Below are 6,397 nucleotides of genomic sequence, written 5' to 3'. Positions count from 1 at the left end.
GGTACACTTTGGCTGACTTGTTACAGGCTGAATTAAAAACAAAAATTTTTTTTAATGTTTATTTACTTTTGAGAGAGAGACAGAGCATGAGCAGGGGAGGGGCAGAGAGAGAAGGGGACACAGAATCTGAAGCAGGCTCCAGGCTCTGAGCTGTCAGCACAGAGCCCGATGCAGAGCTCAAACTCACGAACTGTGAGATCATGGCCTGAGCCCAAGTCAGAAGCTCAACCGACTGAGCCACCCCGGCTCTCCTAAGGGCTGAACTTTAATCCAGTCAAGGACTCAGACCAGGCAACATGCTGGTGCACCAGGTGGCTTGGCCACAGACTGTGCGTAGGAGGGGAGCATGGCTGGGGATGTAGGTACGTGGATGTCCACCATCGGACTGGATTATCCTCCCTGCAGCTCTCTCCAGAGCTAGCTTTTCCCATTTCTCCACGACTATCCATTTCTCTATTTGTATTTGCAGGACAGAACACTTTGTTTTCTTCTGTGCACATTCTTGTCATGAATATCACGTGGGAGCACTGGCCAAGCCCCTCAAATGCTGCCGAGTCAGATCAGACGCCTTGGCGTTCACAGTCTTGTTTGCAGGATCATTTACCAAACCGATGGGGAATTAGAAGGCGGAGCTTCTCAGGGCTTTCCCTTAGAATTCTCTCAATAATTTCTCTAGACTAAATACTTTTCATACCCACTAACTTGGTTTTCTAACTCTTTAGCTGCCAGGCAGAACTTCTGGAACTTTCTCTCCTAACAGGGTAAACACCAGTAGATGGCAGTGAAGCAAATGACTAGAACTACAGAAAGCAATGCCTTTTGGGATTTTCATACTGTGAGGGTCAACGTGAATGGTTATATTTGCTTCCTGGCCTAATTTTATTCTCCATTTTGCTCACCTAGTCTGTTTCATCCATATAAATTAAGGATAATGGTAGTGCTGGTCAAGCAAACAGAGATCTGGAACTGATGGAAAAGCAAGAAAGAACTCTGTTATTATTATCCTCGTAACCATTGCTCTGCCCGGAAGCAAAATGCCAGAGCTAATTTACATCATTTCCATGACTCTCCAAACCAATAAACATGTGGTAACTAACATGAAAGCTATTCCCTGAATCTGTAAATTGTTTTAAAGTTCAGGCTCCCACCAATACCAAGCTCAAAAAGACTGATCATAGCATTTTAAATCAACTGTTCTGAATATTTCAATTTGTATGGTAAAGAGCAAATAACATTCTATCCTTTTTTTTAAAAATTTATGTTTGTAAATTCTACCTTTCCCCTTTTACTATTTATCTGATTATTTAAGTAAAATTTTCATAAACCATGACTTAAGTTTTCCATGTGATTTTTAAGATATTCAGTTATTACTTTAATATTAAGCTTCTCGATTTTTGAAAAATGATGGGCTTGCAAGTTCTATTTCAGTAAGTATTCTGAGTTTACATGTATGTTACAAAAGGTGAAATGAAGTTAGCTTACTTTTCACTGAGTTTAGGCTGTAGCAACTGTCAGTTAACGTGAGGATTAACAACTACCCCAAGGTCCTACTTCTCTGAACTAGAATCTACCATGTGAATTCGAAGGTAATTGATGACCAATGCAACTTGCACTGTTTGCTTGTTGGTCTGGCTCAAGCATCAAGAAAACCAAAAATTCATAAAAATAGCACCTTCTATAGTTTTATACTTTTATAAAAAACTTCGTTAAAGAAGTACAGCCAATTTCTATGTATTTTAACAAACTGCTGCTTTTTAATAGTCATTTTTGATATAGCTGTAGTAATTTATAATCGTGATTTTTATACACCTGACTTGTTTTCTCAAGGATACAATCATTATTAAAATATTCATATAAATGGAGTAAATCATGAGGAAATCTCTTCTAAGAAGTACCTTTACATTATTAACTTATTTAGATCATGGACTTCAACTGTACTCTACAAGGCTTAATGAGGTAATTTTCATTTTTGGAGACCTCCTTCTAAATAATTTACCCCCTTACGTTGTAAATACATTGATGTTAAAACTCCCAACTACTACTAATGAGGTTTTGACTGATAGAAAGTGAATAAAAGCAACTTTGCGTAGAAGGTAAATGGGTATGTGTACTAGAGATAGTGAAAGAATGTCCACTTAGCTTACGGAGATGATGGGAATAAAATTGAAAAACTTGCACCTCCATAAAAGCACTATACTCTATGGAATGCTAGAAGGTTAAAGAGGCCTTAACTGCTAAGAGTTTATTGTTAACAGTAGTGATACTGCTTTAGAATATCCCGTTTAAACGTACAGGGTACGTATGTAATATGTTACTTTCCAAGCAGGTTTGTAAATGTATTACCACTTAGGGGCTCTCTGTGACTGGCACACCCGTGTTTCTGAAACAAGCAAGCCTTAAGCACTTTTGTTAAAATGTCCAATAGTCCTTTTACGTACATGTTCTCAATGCTGTTCTCTAGACATGAAAAGTGTTACAGGACAAGGTGCAAATTTAAAACAATTCCTGTGTTGAAATAAATAATTTAAACAGATGTACTGTTTGACTTGTTTTTTTATTCCCATCCTCAAATGATTATTTTTTAAGCGTGAAAGTTTCAGGAAAAATTCTAAAAAGGTGGAGGGGGGAGGCGGGGGGGTGAAATGCATTCAAACAAATCTCTCTGGTTGTTGTTGAATGAGATCAGCCATGTACGTAGTTTTAAAAACACAGTGATTTCTCTCTCCTTTCGTTTGTCTCCAAAAGAAATCAACCAATACGTGAGGATCAGTCTATCTGGTCACAAACCAGACGAGGAATGACGAAGGTCTGGCATTTCTGTCTGAGAGGAAGAGGGAGGGAGCTACATGGAGTTGGGTTATCCACTGGACAGTGGCACTGATAAAAACCGAACAATTGTTTCCAGGTGAAATATAAGACCTGCAACATTAACGAATCAATTGATTTGCACTAATCTTGTGTCTTTTCTAGAAACACAACCCAAAGGATGTTTCTCTACCAAGGACAGCAGAGTGTTGTCATCTTGAATATGTGTGGCATTTTATTAAAATTTATAATACATTGGGTCAGCCCAGGACATTTAGTTGTAGACAATATAATCCTCTTGAGGTGGCTCGAATTAAAAAGGCCCCATTGTAAAGCATCTGCAGTTTGCTCACGAACACATTGATAGGGAAGACAGAATAGATGCTCAGTGGAAATTCCAGCTGACTTTCCAATTTCTCACACCATGTCACAGCATTGGACTGCCACAGAAGCTGTCTCGGTTAGGACCAGGAAGATGCAGAATCAGGAGGGAACCACTGCACAGAATCACCGTATTCACTGGCCGGAGAAGTCACTCCAATAAAAATAACACTAGTATAGACTAGACTTATTATAGAGTTATTATACATAAGCATTTTATTGCTACAATGTTTGTTGTGGCAAAAACGAGCACACTCAATAAGAAATGACCAAGGGGCACCTGGGTGGCTCAGTTGGCTAAGTGTCTGACTTCTGCTCAGGTCACGATCTCACGGTTTGTGGGTTCAAGCCCCACACTGGGCTCTCTGCTGTCAGCGCAGAGCCTGCTCCTGGTTCTCTGTTCCCCTCTCTCTCTGCCCCTCCCCTGCTCATGCGTACACACTCTCTCTCAGAAATAAACATTAAAAAGGGGGGGGGGGGGCTGGGTGGCTCAGTCGGCTAAGCTTCCTACTTGACTGTTTCAGAGAGGAGTGCCTGATTCAGGCTGGACCGGTGAGTTGTATTAGGTGGAAATACCCCTGTATGATGTGGCTCTAAAAGCAAGTTAATATTTAAACCAATTGTCTCACAATCTAAAACCCACCCTACAAACTGCACTGTATAAAAGGGCAGACACTGAGTTTAAATCCCCAGCACCCTGCAGAATGCATGACATGAAGTAGGTGTTAAATAATTATTATTGAAATAATTACTTTTTTATGTATTTTATGGGATCTAAGCTCCACTAACCCCATGCAAGGTTTTTATTAATTAATGACATTCAAATTAGACATTTCTGTAAAGTCAGAAGAGGAATATATTATAAGGATACAAAGATACCCTAAAAACCAAGGGCAGAGATGCCACTTACGAACCGTACCAAGCCTGTACAGCACACCGGAGAGTTTTGTGTATTAATCCTCCATCTTCAGTCTCTAAGACAAATAATAGTGAAGTTTCCATTGCCTCTGCTTAAGAGATCACTTCAAATTGAAATCTTTTTTTCCTTAATGTTTATTTACTTAGAGAGAAGGATAGAGACAAGCAGGGGAGGGGCAGAGAGAGAGAGAGAGGGAGAGAGAATCCCAAGCAGGCTCTGCACTGTCAGCACAAAGCCCGATGCAGGCCTCAAACCCACAAACCGTGAGATCATGGCCTGAGCCGAAACCAAGCAGTCAGACGCTTAACCAGCTGAGCCACCCGGGTGCCCCTCCCCTGAATTCTCTTACAACACAACCCACTTCACACATCCATGATAGGCCTTTTGCACCGTCCCCACAGACTTGGGGGGTATATGTGTCTGTAGGGGCTGCCATAACAAAATATCACACTGAGTGGCTTAAACGAAGAATTTATTTTCTCACAGTTCTGGAAGCTGAAGTCCCAGATCAAGATGTCAACAGGTTTGGTTTCTCCTGTGGCTTCTCCCTTGGATTGCAGGTGACAGCCTTCTTACAGCACTGCCCCGTCACATGGTCTTTCTTCTGTGCCCAAGCATTCCTGGTATCTCTCTGTGTGCCCAAAGGACCCAGTTAGATTGGATTCAGGCCCATTGGATCGGCCTACTTTTACTTAATTATCTCTGTAAAGGCCCTGCCTCCAAATACACATTCTGAGGTAATGGAGCTTAGTGCTTCAACATATGAATTACGGAGAAACACAATTCTGCCCAGAACAGGGGACATGGAGGTCCAACACAAACCGACATGAAACTCTGACAATGACTAAACAAGTCCTTTGTCTCTGACCCAGGAGTCTTGTGTCTTTTGACAGCATCCATGAAACAGTAACAGGCTAACCTGTTAGTTTCTTTTTTTTTTTTTTTTAACCTGTTAGTTTCTAAGAGGCTAGAATCTCGGGCCCTGTACCGTTCTCAACACCCATATGTTAGGACCTGCCACAGTACTTCTTTGTCTTTCCCTCTTCACCAACGCACAGGAGTTTTAAAGTCAAAGTGTAATGTCTAAGACATAGTAGACATTGAATAAGTAGTTGAAATTTGATTTATGATATAAAGAATCTAGTCAAGGTATTGGTTGATCTGAAGAGAGATGCTTTTAAAGATACAGATTAAAATGAGAAAGAAAACAGGTTGGTATAGATTCAGTATTGCTAAATAAGAGTTTGGATACAATGACTTGTATGGCTTGATAATGTTCTCAAAAAATACTGGGTGTTACAAGTATTATGTAATACATTAGGATTATATGTGTGTGTGTGTGTGTGTGTGAGTACATATTAGATTGGGCCATATTTTACTATCCTCTCATATCAGCTAACACTCAGATTATTTCTCCAGAAAATTTTTTAAAGTCTGATTTTGGAAGAATGTGAATAAAATGTGTTCTACACAATTTTACAAAGTGATAGCTCTCATACAGCAATGCTTTCCATTTAAAGTACGCAGACAATTCCACAAATAAATTTATCAATGGAAGTGGTACTAAATACAATGCTATACTTTAGCTAGCCCTATAAATCACTGGATTTACTACCAGTTTCTGAACATCTTTCTAAAATACTAAGAACACTGTCTACAACCTCTGCGCAGTATTACTCATATCGGTCAAGAGAACTGGGAAGGATTGTGCCCGGGCAAAACGGGATCAGAGCAAGAATGCTGGGTAGACGAATCACCGCCAGATGAACCGAGGGTGCCTGGTTCTGGCCTTTCTGGATAGAGGTCCTGAGTCAAGAGGGTGTAGACTCCCTGTGTCCGTTCCACTATGGGCTCCCCCTGGCTCACCCGGCCTGAGCAGAGTGTTTATTTTCTTTGAATAGATTTGAACCATAAGCAGATAATTAACGAAAGTGGATCAAGTGAGAAGAAAAGGCAGCAAGTGGCTTCCAGCGCCTGGGGTCCTGCCAGCCTCTTCCCAGACCCACCTTCCAGCACCTGCGGGGCCAAGCCCATCCTGCCTCGTCAGCGCCAGGGGCCGGGCGCTCACCGGCCCAGGCTCAAGGCACGTCCTCCCCCCGACTTCTGTTACCCCGGTGCCCAGCTGCTCCCCGGGCGTCGGTCCCAAACCTAGTGGATGCTCAGAAAACACTTGCGGAGAGAAGTCAAGTGCAGCGGGAAGGAGATGGGGGAGGGGAGGGCGATCTCAGCGCCTGCAGAGGTGACGTGCGGAGCGGAGCACGCCCCTCGCCACTCGCTCCGAACGTCGAAAAC

The sequence above is a fragment of the Hyaena hyaena genome, unplaced genomic scaffold (genome assembly GCF_003009895.1).
Source record: "Hyaena hyaena isolate Hyena2069 unplaced genomic scaffold, ASM300989v1 scaffold_36, whole genome shotgun sequence".
NCBI classification, from domain to species: Eukaryota; Metazoa; Chordata; class Mammalia; order Carnivora; family Hyaenidae; genus Hyaena; species Hyaena hyaena.
The sequence above is the reverse complement of the archived record's forward strand: the minus strand, read 5'-3'. Positions refer to the sequence as shown.